The sequence below is a fragment of the Vicugna pacos genome, chromosome 14 (assembly GCF_048564905.1).
Source record: "Vicugna pacos chromosome 14, VicPac4, whole genome shotgun sequence".
Classification (NCBI taxonomy): domain Eukaryota; kingdom Metazoa; phylum Chordata; class Mammalia; order Artiodactyla; family Camelidae; genus Vicugna; species Vicugna pacos.
The window spans coordinates 13298059-13316169 of record NC_133000.1 but is presented as its reverse complement, the minus strand read 5'-3'; the positions used below and the strand labels follow the sequence as shown (position 1 = coordinate 13316169).

Sequence of the window (18111 nt, the reverse complement as noted above, 5' to 3'; positions counted from 1 at the left end):
ACAGAAGTGCAGTGCTCCCAACTCAGAAAACATGTCAAGACACAGAGACCCACAGAGAACTTTCCCCTAACACACCCCTGGTTAAGGATCACTGATGCAGGATATTATTTCTATATCTAAATGCTCTACATGTTTCAAACAACAAATTGACAAATGAGCTCTTCTGATCCTGCCATATGGGTGGGGAAATGGGCAACTGCCTCATGGTTGAGCTACCACTATATGAATATATTTTATTTGTGTATAAAAAAATAACCTGATTCAAGTTTGTAGTGTAGGAATCCAGCGAGGGTTAAATTAAACAACACATGCAAAATGTTGGTACATAGCAGGCAATACAACTGGGTTCTTCACTCTCTTCTTCTGTGCTTTGCCTGCTTCACAGCCTTGCCTGAAACTCTCCTGGCTGCACATCAAGAATGGCTTAGATTTATGTCATTTTCCTGCTACTGGTAGCAATGCTGAAAGGAGTCCATTGAATTCTTTAAATGTGTCCCGGGGGAGGCACCCAGCTTACAATAAGAGCAATAAAAATGACTGCGCTGTTGGCAACCTGTTATCTGTAATTTTATGATCTGCCACTCACTTGATTCTACCATTTCTCCTGATTTCTCGTCCTGCCTCCATCCCCGTCCCATTCTGTTGGCCTTTTCAAGACCACCTTCTAGAAACTGTCTACACCCTGTGTTCTCTGCAGCTACAGCTCTTTTGTTTATTCACCCAGTAATAATTTGCTGATGACATGATCTCTCATATAGAAGAGTCTAAGGAAGTCCATTAAAATAATTATCAAACCAATAAACGAGTATAGTAAGGTGACAGCATATGAGATCAACATACGAAAATCAACAGTATTTCTGTACACTAGCAGTGAATGATCTGAAAATGAAACTGAGAAAACAATTCCATTTGCAATAGCACCAAAAAGAATCCAGTACTTGAGAATAAACTTAACATGAGAATTACAAGGCTCATACAATAAAAACTATAAAATACTGTTGAAAGAAATAAAATACGGCCTAAATAAATAGAAAGATATTCATCTTCATGAAGCAGAAAACTGAAGTATTGTCAAGACACTAACACTCCTCCAAACTGAACTACTGATTCAGCACATCCCCTCAAAACCCCAGCTAGTACTTGGCAAGTTGACCTTCAAATTCATATGGAAATTTGAGGGATCCAGAATAGCAAAAACAATCTTTAAAAAGAAAAAACTCTCGAGGGGGAGGATATGGCTCAGTGGCAGAGCACATTCTTAGCATGCTCGATGTCCTGGGCTCAATATCCAGCACTTCCATTTAAAAAGTAAATAAATAAAAATAAACCCAATTACCTCCTCCCCAAAAGAAAAAAAAATCCTTAACAAGAAGGATAAGGCATGGCTACTAATGAATACCAGGATTTGGGGGGTGGTGGTGGAGGGGCTGAAAATGCTGTAAAATTCAAAAGTGGTTATGGTTGCACAACTCTGTGAATACACTAAGAACCACTGGATTGATTATAAACTTTAAAAGGCTGAATTTTACAGCAAGTGAACTGTATCTCAATAAAGCTGTTATCTACCAAAAAAAAAAAAAAAAAAGCAAGACTTCAGACTTCTGAGATTTGTGATATTGATAACGAGGTAACCTCACATGTACTCCGAAGGTTGTGAAGGAAGAGAACCTGGTTCTGTTACACACTTACACGCTTTAATGGAGCATGATTCCTGGGTGTGGTTGCATCCAGACCAACTAAAAAATTGTGCCTGGCACTTGACCTATTAAGAAGTCAGGTTCCACACGGGGTTATTTCTGGGCTTCAGTGCAGAAATAACCCTGGTTCTATAAGGAAACCACTTCAGCTGGAGAAGATGGTACCCTGGTAGAGCTGTGTACACCCATCTCGCTCACCCACATCTCACATCTCGCTCAGCTGTCGACGGCCTTGGAACAGGTACTCCTAGAAGTTAATATAGCCACAGAAACTCAAAAAAAAGAATAACCCAGTAAAAACCACAGAAGCACACTCGTTTATCCTGGTAAATGGCATCACCAGCTGCCCAGGGAGAAATCTTGGACATGTCGCCAATGCCTCCATTTTCCTTACTCCGCCCCCCCACCCCAGTGCCTGCTCCATCTAAAACATCCTTCACATGCTATAAGTTCTGTAGTATTTTTGCCTAATCAGTTTCCAGAGGCCCCTGATTTTTCTTTGCTAGGTACCAGTTTGCTGCTCTGAGACTGGGCCTGCAGTCTTAATAGTGGGTTCCTATTAACCATGTTAATTGCATTAAACATATTAAAGTCACACCATGTCTCGCCTCTGCTCAGACTGCCACTGCTCCTTGTCTCACTGAGACTCAGAGCGACTGAGGTTCCACCCCACCCACCACCGCACCCCACCTTCGCCACCAGGCTCCTTCCCACACGCCTGCCTCCCAAGCCTCCTTGCCTCTCCCTGAACACAAGCGCACTGCTGCCTGGGCTTCTGCACTCACGGTTCCCTCTGCCTGGGCCCCGCTCACTTCTGGGACCCACATGATTGGCTCCCTTGAGAGTTTGCCCAGTGTCACCTGCCAGTAGGCTCCCCCATCCCCACTTCACCCTGCACTGGCTGCCTCATTTCCTTTGTCTTTCTCCATCACCATCTGACAGACCATAGATTTACTTGTCTGTTGATTGTCATCCTCTCCCCATCATTACCTGAAGGCCCAGAGTTGCATTCACTGTTTGTACTTCCAGAGCCTGGACCAGTGCATGTAGCAGATATTCAATTCATACCTACAAGTGACTGAATGAATGAGAGGGATGTAAGGCTCCAAGACCTGAGTTTTCATGCATTTTCTCTGTGTTGCTGGCTGTGACTTGCCTGCAAGCAGCCTTCTCTGTCTCATGTTGGGACAGCAGCCTCAGGGGTCACCCACACCCTTCTTGAGGCAACAGGCAGCACAACCTGTGCATCCTGGACAGAACTCCCAGCCCACAAAGCCCTCCCAGGAAATGCATCTCTAACTAAAGACTCTGGGAGGGGGGACTGGAAAGAGGGTTTCCATGGAGCAGAGTTTACCTTAATAAACAATCTCCCTTTAAACGTCTTTGTTCTTTCTCCAAAGTTCCTTTCTAGGCAGCCCTGCTTATTTATTAAGGTCACTTCCAGGGAGCCTGGTCTGTACCCTCTCCCAGATCAAGTAGGTGCCCCAGACCCTGGGCATCCCCCCAGAGTGGCACTGACCATGCCGTCCGCGTGTCTGCCTCCCACATCAGCTCATGAGCCACTGGAAGATGGGGGCAGTATCCCCAGTGCCTGGTGCCATCCTGGCATGTAGTCCACATTTAATAAATGCTCACTGAATGGATGAATGGATACATGAGTGAATGAAGGAGAGGATACTTTGGGATCTGAAAAGCAGACTGATGGAAATGATTATGAAGAGGATGTTCAGAGTTACGGAATTCACCCTCCTGAGCCCAGGGTTCTGTCTGACATTCAGAAGTAACAGGTGTCCATTTAATAAAGCTTTCCAAGGAAAGAAATTTCACAACTTCCCCTCTTCCTCTCTCTGGCCACAAAGGCTGTTGATTCAGACACTGAATTAAGAAATAGATAAGCAGACAAATTGCATTGCCAGGGCTCGGTCTGTGCTCTTGTTGTCCTGAAGCTAATGTTTCCACGGGATACAGTTGAAGTCATCTCCTCCCTCTGCTCTTGGACTCCCCTCTTCCCCCGAAAAGGCAGGGCCAGGGGCCTCAGTCCATTGCAAAAAAATTCTGAGATACATAAAATCCTAAACAGATAACCAAGAAGCTAAGGAAAGCAGTTTGCTTTTACCTTAGCATTTTGAAATTTACCAAGGAGTTTTTTCTTTCTAATTGTACTGGCACCAAAGAAATGGGAGGGCTGCCCCCTAAAGGGGCAATTCAGCAGAATGAATCTCTTGGAATGACTGTAATTATATTGTCTGCTTGCTCTCTCTCTGCCAGTGACAGCGTGTGCTTAAGCGAGCTATCCCCTGGTGAGCAGGTCTGCGTTCTTTCTCTGGATTTGCAGCTGCATTGCAGAGGCAGCTTAAAATAACCCAAATCGAGGCCAGGCTGCACCCTGATGTGGAAGTCAGACCCTCAGGGCTATAGAGCCTGAGGCAGGACCACCCTGAGTCTGCAGCCATTACAGTGCATGTCCTTCTTGAGGGCGGTAATGGACAGAAGTCTGCAGAGGACTGGGACCGCGAGGAAACACAGCCCGCCCCTGTTTGTTGGCATTTTCTCCTGGAAAATGTATCCACAGGACAAACTCTGAAATCTCTGAAAAAAATCTTGCTACATGTGCTCGAAAGACAATAAATAAAATCACCGAGGCGTGCTGTCCTCAGGTGGGCCCGTGGTGATTAAGCAGCGGGGCTGGGATTTGGGGAGCATTTGGGAGATTGGAAACAGGAGGAGAATGCCAGAGGCTGTCAGCCTGCCACACAGCTGCAAATACGCTGAGAGAGTCAGACAGGAAAACTGACATCTGTCAGGGAACAGTTAGCTGCCGTCAAGCCCTGAGCCTCTGCTGGGTGCTCTGCAGGGTTTGAGAGGTTTCCAGATGTCCTTTTGTTTCAACACAGTCTCTTCTTAACACACATCAGGAAGAAAGAAGCCCAGGGTGCAGGCTTTAAAAAGCACTGAATTGACTGTCGAGTTCAGCTTAGCCCAGGGACAGCAAGGACCACTTCCAAGGTGCGATGAGCCAACAGGAGTAGGGTGCTGGAACTCGTCACACAATGCCTCATTTAATCCAGTAAAAATCCGCGAGGTGGGTCACTTTAAGCCCATTTAAGGAACAAGGAAGATGACACTCAGCGAGGCTAAGGAACTCTACCCCAAGAGGGAGAAAGCCAGGTAAGAGGGGTCAGCCAGGTACGTCTCTGACAGTGGAAACGCCAGTGCTCACTTGCTATCTGGCTTCTCTGGAGGATGCACGCAGCACCCAGGGCCAGTCCCAAGGTGAAGAGGACTGGGAGGGAAGAGAGGTGTGGGAGGCTCCCCGCCAGGGAAGGTGGCTGGGGGGGTTTCTCAGGGACACAGGCTGACTCCTGGATTGCTCACGTAGCACACCTGTCACCAGGTAAGGGAGGCCCAGAGACGTGCGTTCAACCACTGACCCTGCCACCTTGAGCAAGTCACATGACCTCTCTGAAGGGCACTGTCCTTGACCACAAGATGGGGATGTGCCCCTGGCCACTGAGTGGTCAAGAGAGTTAGTGACAGTCTACGGAAACCACTCGGCCCAATGTAGGACCTCCATCAAAACATGCAAGGGAAGTTGGGTAATAAAGCATGTTAAAAAAATTTCCTGCCATTCATGTCTCCAGGGCTGGAGAGAGGGGAAGGGGACTGTTAGTGAGGAAGTCAAGTGAGACATCCTGTTCGTAAAGAGGCAATTACAGTGACCTAATCATGCTGCCCGAGAGTCAGACGGGTCTTGCATTAGCTTAGAGACCCTGCTTCCCCAGACTGTGGCCCACAGAATAGTAGTGGTGCCACCTGGACCCAAGCCCACGTCTACTGCATCAGAATCTGCACCTAAACAAAGCCCCAGGGGAACAGGTGCGTGCTGGAGTCTGGGGAGCGCCGTGAGAGCAGCACTTGGACTCGGGAGTCGGATCCTGGTTGGGCTGGATCCATCCCTAACAGAGCAGTTAAGTCACAAGATGAAGCTACAGTCACTAAGTGGCTCAACGTGCTCCTGAAAGAGGCGACCGTCACCGTGGACCTCAGCAGGGCATCTTTCCTTCCTCCTCTAAAGGCTTTGTGATGGATCCGCTACACCTGTAGGCCTCCTCTTTCTAAACACCTGGCCACGAGCTGGTGGGGATGTGCCGCTTTGGGCCAAGGGCAAGGTCAACTAACCCCAGTGCAGGTGGAGCCCAGAGAGGCCTGCTTGCTCCAGGAACTTCGGATACAGCAATGCCTCAAGATCAAGGACACAAGGACATTCCTAAGCTCCCAAATCCCGAACCCCTGCCACCTCTGTCCTGTCCGGGCTTCCAGGTGCCTCACACACCTGGGCCAGCTCAGCCGGCTGTCTTCTGGGAGATGAGCGGTACCCGGGGAGCCCTGTGGTTGAAGGACAACGGCCCTGAGGGCTGTGCAGATGAGCCCTGCAGTGAGAGCAACTGCTATTTACTCAGTGATGGGGGTGGGGGTGGGCAAGTACTTAACATCTCTGAGCCCACCTCCCTAAATGTGATGAGGATCATATGAGATCAGGAGTATGTCTGCCTTGCAGCAGGTACTCAGTAAATCACAATATAATGACAGTCCTGGCTTGACTCCTGGCCTCTTGGCCCACAGGGAGTTCCAAACTCCCATGTCGCAAGCAGACACTCAGTGTCCCCCCAAAATGTCAACCCTCCTTCCTCCCACTTCTAGATGTTTGAGTAACTTCATTCCTATTTCCTGAAAAAGTAGCCCCACTATCCTCTTTCTCCCGTTCACTTCTGCCCATCCAGGAATTGACTCCACCAATTACGCTGCCTTTTTCTTATCTGTCATCTGAGACACTAAATGTTGATCTCTCTCCATCCTGAAAATACTTTCCTCATCCCTGCCACCCTCAGATGCCATCCCTTTTCTCCTCCTTTGCCCCATCTCAATTCTCAAAATGGTGAGCTGCATTTCTTGCACCTGCTCATCTCAAAGGCCTCCCGTTGCCCAGCAAAGCCGCCAGGGCCGGCACCTCCTCCTGCCACCAGGCACCCTCAGAAGCGTCCATCCTGGCACCTTGAACTTTCACAACAGCCCCTTGGTCCTCTTCCCTCTCAAGTCACCTGCAACATTAAATGCTGCTGACATTTCCCACCTTAAAACTCTTTCTCAACGTCTGGGTAGTTTAGAAAGGCACACCGCAGTAGGGATGGAAAGGCGTGATGTCTGGGCTGTGCTTTAAATCACTTCAGCCAACCAAAACAGTCGGGGGAAAAAAGAAAGCAAAGAGGAAATGGAAGAAGCAAATCTGACAGTCTTGACAATTATTTAGTTCAAGGAGAGGTTCAGGGTGGGGTGTGGGGATTCCTGTGCTATTCTCTGTATTTGTACACACTCTCAGCAGCCGACATTTTTCATTATAACTTTTTTTTTTAATTTCTTTCCTGGGCCACCGCATCACATACCCCTCCTGGCTCAGTTTCTCCTCTTGCTTCATGTCCTCCCTTAAAAATAAGTGTTTCCCGAGGTCTTTGCCCACTTTTCCTGTGTCAGGACTCAGCGTGCAGGCCTGCTCGCTGCTTTACCTGAGCTCTTGGCACAGATGCCCTGACTCTACCCTCCAGTCGTGGCTTCTCTCCAAACTCCAGACGCACATATATTTTTTAAAAATTCATGCATGTTAAAAAATACATATATAGAGAGAATAATATAGCAAAAGTCATGTACCCAACACCCAGATTTAACCAGTGTTGACACTTCAGCAAATTTCCTTCATAGTTTTAGAATCAACATGTTACAAATATAGCTGAAGAACCTCACACCCTAACAAACCTCTCCAGCTCTGCCAGTTCTCTTCCCTTTCTCCTGAGAGGAAACCCCTGTTCTGAACTCAGGGTGTATCTCCAGACCATATTTATACTTTGACTACTGAAGCCTGTGTCTACAATATATGGAACAATGTTGTTTTTAAATTTACATAAAGCAATTTCACTATATGTGTCCATCTGTAACCATTTTCACTCAACACTGTGCTTTCCAGAGTTACCCATATTGACACACAAAGACCTAGTTCGTTCATCTTGAAAGCTGCAGAGCATCTTGGTAGGTGACACCTAGCACAACTTTTCTCCTTACTTCCCTATTGATGGACATCTTGGCTGTTTCCTATACAAACAGTGCTGCAGCGACAGTCTTTTGCAGGTCTCCCTGTGTACACATGCGTGAGCATGCTGCTCTCCTCTGTGCACATCTACTAAAGGCCTTACAAAAACTACTAGAGCTGATAAAAGAATTTGGCAAGGTAGCAGGGTACAAGATTAACATACAGAAATCAGTGGCATTTCTTTACACTAACAATGAAATATCTATAAAGGAAGGTAAAGAAACAATCCCTTTTAAAATTGCATCCAAAAAAATACAATACTTAGGAATAAATCTGACCAAGGAGGTGAAAGACATACATGGAGAACTACAAAACATTGACTAAGGAAATTAAAGATGACTTTAAGAAATGGAAAGATAGCCCTTGTTCTTGGACTGGAAGAATTAATGGGATCTCTATCAAATTAACCAGGACATTTTTAACAGGATTAGAACAAATAATCCTAAAACTTACATGGAATCACAAAAGACCCAGAATTGCCAAAGCAATATTGAATAAAAAGAAAGAAGCTGGAGGAATAACCCTCTCAGACTTCAGACAATACTACAGAGCTACAGTAATCAAAATAGTGTGGCACTGGTACAAAAACAGACCTATGGATCAATGGAACAGAATAGAGAGCCCAGAAATAAGCCCACAAACTTTTGGTCAATTAATCTTTGACAAAGGAGACAAGAACATACAATGGAGTAAAGACAGTGTCTTCAGCAAATGGTGTAGGGAAAACTGGAGAGGTGCATGTAAATCAATGAAGTTAGAACACTCCCTCACACCATGCACAAAAATCAACTCAAAATGGCTTAAAGACTTGAACATAAGACAAGACACTATAAACCTCTTAGAAGAAGACAGGCAAGACATTATCTCACATACATCTCAGCAATGTTCTCCTAGGGCAGTCTACCCAGGCAATAGAAACAAAAGCAAAAATAAACAAATGGTACCAATTAAGCTTATAAGCTTTTGCACAGAAAAGGAAACCATAAGCAAAACAAAAAGACAACATACAATGGGAGAAGATATTTGTAAAAGACAAGACTGACAAGGGCTTAGTTTGCAGAATATATAAACAGCTCACACAACTTAATAATAAGAAATAACCCAATCCACAAATGGGCAGAAGACCTAAACAAGCAATTCTCCAATGAAGACATACAAATGGCCAATAGGCACATGAAAAGATGTTCAATATTGCTAATTATCAGAGAAATGCAAATCAAAACTACAATGAGGTATCACCTCACACAAGTCAGAATGGCCATCATTCAAAAGTCCACAAATGATAAATGCTGGAGAGGCTGTGGAGAGAAAGAAAGCCTCCCACACTGTGGGAATGTAGTTTGGTGTAGCCATTATGGAAAACAGTGTGGAGATTCCTCAAAAAACTAAAAGCAGACTTAACCTATGATCCAGCAATCCCACTCCTGGGCATATATCTGGAGGGAACCTTAATTCAAAATGATACATGCACCCCAATGTTCATAGCAGCACTACATATAATAGACAAGACATGGAAGCAAACTAAATGTCCATTGATAGATGACTGGATAAAGAATTTGTGTTATATTTATACAATGGAATACTACTCAGCCATAAAAAGAATAAAATAATGCCTTTTGCAGCAACATGCATGAACCTGGAGAATGTCATTCTAAGTGAAGTAAGACAGAAAGAGAAAGAAAAATACCATATATCACTTGTATGTAGAATCTAAAAAAAAAAGACAAACAAACTTATTTACAAAACAGAAACAGACTCACAGACATGGAAAACAAACTTATGGTTACTGGGGTTAGGGGATAGGGTGGGAAGGGATAAACTGGGAGTTTGAGATTTGCAGATACTAACTACCATATATAAAATAAACAAGTTTATACTGTATAGCACAGGCAAGTATATTCAATATCTTGCAGTAATTTATGGTTAAAAAGAATATGAAATGAATATGTTCCTATGTGACTGAAGTATTGTGCTATACACCAGAAATTGACACAACATTGTAAACTGAATGTATTTCAATAAAAATATTTTTTAAAAATATATACATGCACCCCAATGTTCATAGGAGCTCTGTTTACAATAGCCAAGATGTGGAAACAACCTAAATGTCCATTGACAGATGACTGGATAAAAAAGCTGTGGTATATTTTATACAATGGAATAGTACTCAGCCATAAAAATAATACGATAATGCCATATGCAGCAACATGGGTGGACCTGGAGATCATTCTAAGTGAAATAAGTCAGAAAGAGAAAAAAAAAAAAAAAGACAAAGGAAACTATTTACAAAACAGAAACAGATTCACAGACATAGAAAACAAACTTACGGCTACCCCTTGGGGTGGGGTGAAGGTGGGAAGGGATAAATTGGGAGTTTAAGATTTGCAGATACTAACTAGTATATATAAAATAGATACACAACAAGCTTATATTGTATAGCACAGGGAACTATATTCAAGATCTTGTAGTAACTTATGGTTAAAAAGAATCTGAAAACGAATATATGTGTGTTCATGTGTGACAGAAGCATTATGCTGTACACCAGAAATTGATACAACATTGTAAACTGACTATATTCAATAAAATATACATATATAATATATAAATATATATACATATAAATATATATACATATATATAAAATATATATACATATATATATACACATATATATATATATAAAATACATATATAAAAGACTAGGCGGCCAATGGCATTATTTTGTGGAAATACAGGTAGAAGTTGGTAGTGAGGAGTCCAAGAGGCATTTTAACAGTGATTTGTATGCCTGCGATCAAAGAACACACTCCCAGCATGCTTTTTACTAGGTAGAAAAATAAAGCCACTGTCTGTATTTTGCGATAGTACTTAAACAGGCTTCTGATAAAAGCCAGTTAAAAACTATTTTGTGTAGTTTTTCAGATGAAGTGAAACTACATTGTCTTACGCCAGCTAAGAGTAGACAGATAAAACACAAGACTTCGTCAATTTTAAAATAAAATAGGCAGTTATCTTACCAGCTCCATGAGTTTATCTGGGAATAGCAAGAGGAATCGAAATTTGGGAAAAGAAAGCCCCAGCTGACCGTGGGCAAATCCAGAGGAAAAGAAGGAAGAGAGCTCGCTTTTATAGCGGAAGTGGGGACGTTGGAAGGGGCTGCTCCAAATGAAATGATTTCACTGGAGGAAATAGAGTTCAGGGTGGTGACAGCTTCTCATTGGCTGAACTGCAGCACTTCTCATTGGCTGGGCTGTTGCTGGGCGAGGAGAAAAATCTTCCTTCCTCATGCTGGGGTAACCTTCTCGCCCAGGATTGTAAAGTAAGCTGCGGTATATGGTGTGTGCCTTCAGGGCTTCCCGATTCCATTTGAAATGCGGTTTGTCTTTATGAATTTTCACAACATTCATGGTCATTCAGCAAACGTACTTGACTTCTCCTCTGTGTCAGGCGCAGCTCCAGTGAGCTCTGGGAGGGCCTGCGCTAAGGCAGTGGGCTGGGAAATGGGATCAGTGTGAGTCATTGAGGGGTAATTACTGACCAGCTGACAGCTCGGGGTGGCACTCAGGGTGCACTTTGTCTTAGGGTTCTTCAGGGTCCTGCTGGTGTTGGTTGCCATTGACTAACCTCCTGCAGGTGAAGGCTTGTCTCCTGGACAAGTGGGGCAGGCAGCTCAGACCCACAAGAGGTCTGGGCAGCTGGAGCAGGGGCAGGACTGGCCGAAGGAAAGGTCTGGAACATTGTGCAGGAGGGGAAGCCAGGAGCAAGCCAAGCAGCTCAGAGGACATGGGACTGAAAGAGAAGGACTCAGACGCTCCACCAGGCTGAACTCGGGACAGTGCACTGGGGCCGCCGTGCTCTGCCAGACCAGGGGCCGGGGAAACTGGTTTAGAGAGAGAAAAGACAGAAGCAGACTCTGGGAGGAGGCAGGGCAGGAGGCAGGATCTCAACAGCCCCACCTCACCTCCTCCACCCTCAGGCGCCCCTCTCTTGGTTAAAGCCTCGTAGCCCTCCTGACTCCATCTCTGCCCTCTGAGAGGTGGTGCCCCACTCGATGTCCTCCCTGCCACCTCACTCGCTATCATCCATCTCCACACAACAGCTGGAATGATCTTTTAAAACAAGTCAAATCTTACCGCTTCCCTCCTTAAAACCCTCAGTGTCTTCCACCATCCTTAGAATGAAAGCTCAGCTTCCTAGCCTGGCGGCCACACCCCTTTGACACCTGGCTCCTGCCTTTCCTACCACACTCCCTCCTCCTTGATGACACTTGCCTTTCCTGTGACCCTGTAAGCTGGGTACCCCTCCGGGGACTGCATCACACTCACCTGGCTGCATCTTTCTACTGACACCTTGGCAGGAACACCTCTCCCCCGCCCTCAGCCCATCACCTCCCCCCCATTCTCCTGCTACAGTGTCTCCACAGCACTTCCTACTAGCAGAGATGGTGTTATTTGTCTATTGTTGTCTTTCTCTGCTCCATTAGAACTTCAGCTCCTGAAGGGCATTTGCCTGGTCTGTTTCAGCCCCCTGCGGTGGCCCCAGCACCTACAATTGGGATAGGTGCCCAGTAAATATTTGTTGTACCAGAGAGAGTGGGTCAGTTCCTGATGGCCTTCAGATTTCCAGCCCCAGTTCTTCCTGAGTCTCAGGTGTGTGCCTGCAAATTCTCCTACAGTCCAATTATAAATTCCCCCCAGCTTGAACTTGCTTGATTTGGCTTCTGATCCTTGTAAATCACAGTTCCACCCAGCCTTGAGGTAGAGGAGCTGGGCAGGGAGCTCGCGGGGGTGGGGAGGGTGCTCTTAGGAGTGCTGATCCTGTTCAATGTTCAGACATTTGACCTGGGAACTGAGATGTGGCTGCAGACCTCCCAGGCTGCCCAGTAGCCACAATGACTGTGAGCAGTAAGGCATGTGTCAAGGGGCGGGGGGCCAGCCTGGGTTTCTCCTTCAATGCCTGGAGCAGATCAGGCATTTAGATATCTAGCAGCTTTGCCTCTCGATTCATAATCTTGGGTCTTCCAGGGAATTGCTTTTCAAACTGCCAATTCCTGTGGGCTGGAAATGACACATCTGTCATTACTGGACTCAGGCAGTCACCAAGGTCACACGGAATCCAGGAGCCTTAAGTGATCCCAGAGCATGAGAGAGGACCTCCCTCTGCAGCCTAGCAGGTTTGCTATGGGACACGTCTCCAAACCTTCCTTTACAACTCATGGCCTTTACACCTTTCGCCCCACCACTGCCACACAGCCCTGACCCACCAGGCTGGCCGCTGGCTTTGCCCCTTTCAGGCCCCTCCCTTCATGTTCTTTCATGAAATCACAGCCCACACTTCAACGGCCAGCTCACATGCTACCATCCCAACACAGGGACCTGATGCCACTTTTCTCTCCTCCCTAAATCCCTCTCCTAAGCACAGGATCTCATTCTGCCCATCAGGGCAGTGTGTGTGCGTGCGTGCATGTGTGTGTGTACGTGTGGTCTTCCCTGAGCGCAGGGTCTGGCCTCACCACACCACTGGGCCTCGTTTAAGGGACCAATTCCTGGAGTCCCTCCCACAGTGGTTTTGCTCTTCCTCGAGGCTAAGGCAGAGCTCACCCAGGCAAAACCCAGCTGCAACACCAGCCCCTTGTCTGGAAACTTCCCAGGCACCAGGGGAGGCCAAGGTTCCTGGGAACCCTCAGGGAGAACCACTTTCCCGGGGAACGGCCCAGCACCGCGCAGCCGGGAGATGGCCTAGGAGAAAAGCAGTAGATAAACTGTGAAAGCCCTGGAGGCTCAGTGGTTGCCTAGAAGTTTAGGCTCAGAAGGAAGGGAAGGGCACGTAAGAGGCAAGACAAAACAAGGACTCTTCCTAGTTTGGGAGTGTGTGTGGGGGGTGGTTGTGAGTGTGGCAGGGAAGTGCGGGGAGGCGGCTGGTGAGGGGTGAATGGCGGGGGGGCTGGAGTCATTTGCACCGAACATTCTTCGGGGGACAGAGAAGCAGGGATGACTGATGAGGAAGAGGCATGTTATTAAACATTCCCCAGAAATGGGTGGGGCTTTAAATGGAAGATGAAGCCTCCATCCTGAGGCATCTAATATTTTTTGTACTTTACAGGAAACTCCACTGATCCAAATTTAAGTGTCTCCCAACTAAAGTCAGAGAAGAGCAGCATGTCTCTCTTTTGGATTCCTAGAATAAAGTTCAAAATTTAGCTGGGTTCTAAACACATATGGAATTTAGCCTTAACCCTGATCGTTAAGCAAGGAGGAGAAAACAGAAGTTTGCAAAACATCCATATTCCTCCAGACCCAACAAGATCCTTACTGAGCACTGCTCCCCCAAGTGCCCTAGTGAGGGCAGGTGTCCCCATGACTAAATCTGCATGACGTCAGGTCCAGGTCCCCTCCACCTGGGTGATGGAGACACCACACCTCTGTGATGGGGGTGTATTTAGCCCCCAGGGCTGAGTCATCAGAAATAGCCGGGCACAACTGTTCTGCTTTAATCAAATGTCAGTGCATTCTCTAGGAAATCATACCTAAGGTGATGGAATTCTACCCAGGAGAGAAGGGAAAAAAATCAAAATAGATTTGTGAAAATAATCACATTTCTAAATATGATGCAGATAAATTGATTGAGACAAGATCTCGCCCTCTAAACCAGACTGAACCAACATGTTAGAGAGAAACCACCTTACTTTTCACAACTTCTGTGCACTGGCACCCATCATGGTCATTTCCTAATTCCCACTGGGCACCTGCATCATTCATTCAGTATTTTCTAGGAGCCTGTATCCCATTCCAAGACAATCCCGGAACCTCTGCGTCTCATCACGTCAGTGTCATATCACATCAGTATCATTCTAACAGTGACGTCTGCCAGTCAGTGCGCTAGGCATTCACGTCCATAATTTCATGCAACCTGCACAAGCTTCCTTCTACACCGATCTGGAAGCTCAGAAAGGTGGAGTGATTTTCTTGAGGGGGGTAGCATCAGGTTTTGAACTCAAGTCTGCCCAACTCTGATGCCGAGACAGATGGAATTTCACTGATGAGTCATCCCAACAGTGTACTCTGCACAGCTAAATGCAGATTCAGAGCCCTGGGCTGCAAGCACAGACATAAACACATTGTAGAGGCACCCCGGTGCCAGGGCTGGACTCCAGCCTCACACTCTGCCCCATCGCCCATTTCATGATGATGAGTTAATGTTTGAGTTTCTAGATGAATTAAACACACACATACACACAGACACAAAACAAAAAAAACCAAAAACAATCAAGAGAATTTGGTCTCTGGCTTCAGACTGGGAAGTTGTTTGGTGACAGAGACACCTGTTGGCTCTTGAGTTCAAACACACTGTCTTGCCAGAGGACACTTCTCTTGCCCCAAGCACAGCACCACGGGGTGCCGAGGAAGCCCTACTTCTTCTTCTGAGACCACGCAGTGTCACCTTTGCAGGGAGGTGGGTGGCCCAGGGCGGCACACTGGGTGGGGGCTTTGTGACTGGAGCAAGCAAGTGTGGACACCCACTCCAGCTGTCTCCTGGACAGTCAGCTTGACTGTGAGACTCGCTGAGCAAGAGTGATGGACCCAACCTCAGCACCCACAGGATTTGAACGTTGTTCCTTGACCTACCGGGCCCTGGGTGCCCGTCAGTTCACAGCAGGTCCATACTGGGGCCCATTACAGCACCTCTGTGCTCAGATAGTTAGTGTGGCCAGGGAGCTGGGTCCCCCATGGGCAGGCAGGCTCTGCTCCCTCAGTGCCCCAACGTGGTCCATGCACAAAGGACACCCCTCCACGAAACCATGTCCATGGGGCTTCCTTTTTGGGGGTGGGAACTGTCTCTTCCCCCTCTTTATACACTATTATATGCTTAAATTTTTTTCTATGAGTTTCCTGTTTATATTAAGAAGGAAAAACAGCCATGTCCTTTTCAGAGGAAAAAAACGTTAAATTTCCATCAGTTCTTGTTTTCGTCTCAGCCAGCCCTTGGATGATTTTTCCAACTGTTTTTTTTTTTTAATCTTTTCAAACAGAATAAAGGAGGCTCTGGGACTTTGCAGTGTTATTTAACACTCTCATATTCTATCCTGTAATTTCAGCCACTGCCATTGTCTTTACACAAAGGAAAACGGCAGACAAGCAGACATCTCCCTCTGGAAGGAACCCAAACAATGGTGTTCACGTCCCTGCCCAAGCTGAGGTCCAAATGAAGAAAGCAGAGTGGTTTCGTCCCTACCAGCTCCACAATACTTTCCAGTACCAATTCAGCCTTCCCACTCGCCAAGGAAATCTGAAGGGGAAAGTGAGTGTCAGCATGAGGGTTGCTTCAATAATTCCTTTGTATATACGTGCCTTACCTTTTTTTTTTTTTTTAAAGACGCAGTTAAGAAAAAGCTGTATGCAAGTAAAACTTTTCTAACTCAAAAACAATTTTATATACATTAAGAAATTTATCTATTGAAATATCATCATGAATTTTTTTAAAGCCAAAACAAATCCTTCTGTAGTTCAAATAATCTTTCTCTAATTCATCTATTGGACTGGCTGATTTTGGCCTATGCTGGATTTTCTTAAAATAAAAGTCACTTTTATTAATCTTGGTTTCTTAGTAAACTGGCAGAACAATTTGGGGACTTATTTTTTGACATGTTAATTTCCAGATGGCATTTAAGGAAAAAAGACACCTACAAGTGTTACATTCATTTACTATTAGGTGATTCTATCTCAACTCTTCACCAAGGTCTTAAATACTGAAAAGTTATCAGGAATGGACAGATACTATGATTGATTCTGGTACATGTGGAATCTTTTCAGAGAAATTTGCTCAAGTTTTAGAAAGCACCTATTTTCCAAAGAAATGGACTCCTTTCCTAAGGTTGTTATCAAGCCTCCCTTTCCACAGCGGAACTTCCCATAGCTGGGCATCCAGGAAAGGAGTCCAGCGCACCTGGAGTGAAGTCCTGCCAGGTGTGCCACGGGGCACTGGGCGCACCAGCAGGTGGCACGGTCCCCTCTGAACCACAAGATAATCACCTCAGTGACTACAGAGAAGTGTTGGTGTCAGGATGTGGCAAAGGGGAAAAATCTCCAAATCTGATAAAGGACTGTCACCAGCATGTCTGCGGAACCTGCAATTAGGGCAAAGTTCTAACGTGCTAACAGTTTGTGTCGGTGACGACTGCAAAATGTCTAATTTCCCCTTTACGGCAGGTGACCACATGTCCCAGTTTGCCTGGGTAGTCCCACTTTAGGCCGGCTGCCCTGGCATCATTAGTAATAGCACTTCCTTTTACTCTTATAAGTAGCCGGGTTTGGATGATGAATTACACTGTCACCTCACTTAGGACTACCCTCCAACTGCCCCCCCAAGATGCCCAGCAGAGCCTTTGGGTCCAGACTCTACTCCTCCTCCTCCCACCCTACTCTTTCAGGGCCAAGGACCCCAAAACATAGCCCTCCGGATTAAATGGTGTGCACTGAAAGCAGCCTTTTGTAGACAATCACTCTCAACCAGGGATGTGCATCTGATGGGGCCATGGGGTCTAGGTCCATGTCTGAACCAGCGGGACAGACACCCCAACGGGGGTGCTTTCTAGAGTTCTCCCCACACACCAGAGGTGGGCATTTGGGAGAGGGGCTCACGCAGTACAAGGATGGCCCATCAGAGGGCTCTGGCCACCCTCACAGCCTCCACTGTTAAAGCACCATCCTTCTCTCTCCTGAAACCTGAGGAGGCACCGAGCAAAACCAGCCCTCAAGGTTCTCACTGAAGACAGGCTGCCTCGGCCCCTAGAAGGCTTCTCACTCAGAGCCAGCCCAAGGCAGACTTTTAGATGAATAAAAAAAGAAAAATTTATTCTAATATAGCATGGAAAGTTTCTGAAGTAGGAATTCTTTTCTGACCAAAAATTCCTTATACTTTGAACATCTAAAAGGTTATTTTCCGTACAATTATATAAATATTCTTGTGTCCCCATAAACATGACATTTATGGTCCTAAAAGCTTTTTGAAAAATCAATACAATTAGATTCTTCAGACAATGACCAGCCTAGTTACAAAACAAGAAACACCCCCAGCACAGCCAAGAGTAAAGAGAGGACAAGACTGGGGACAGAGCAGGAAGGGGCTGGGAGGGGAGAGAGGACTGGAAAGTAAAAGCACAACAAAGCGCTGTGCATGGATTTTTAGAGGGTAAGACCCAGCAAAAACTAAACTGTATGGAAATGGAAAGGAACCATCCCGAGGGAAGGTGACACGACCTTGTGATTGAATTTCACT

General features: G+C 46.0%; 1 protein-coding gene across 6 annotated transcripts in view; it reads right to left on the bottom strand.

The window, feature by feature from the left end:
- The window catches only part of TMEM272 (transmembrane protein 272), a 73636-nt gene extending 62550 nt beyond the window's left edge, over window positions 1–11086 (bottom strand). For 4 of the 6 annotated variants that reach the window (XM_072976186.1, XM_072976181.1, XM_072976183.1 and 1 more), the window contains exon 1: window positions 10854–11086. The gene's annotated coding sequence lies outside the window, so the exon portion shown is untranslated. The remainder of the gene's footprint in view (window positions 1–10853) is intronic. The other 2 variants (XM_072976185.1, XM_072976179.1) reach the window with 2 other exon arrangements.
- Between the last annotated feature and the right edge of the window lie 7025 nt (window positions 11087–18111).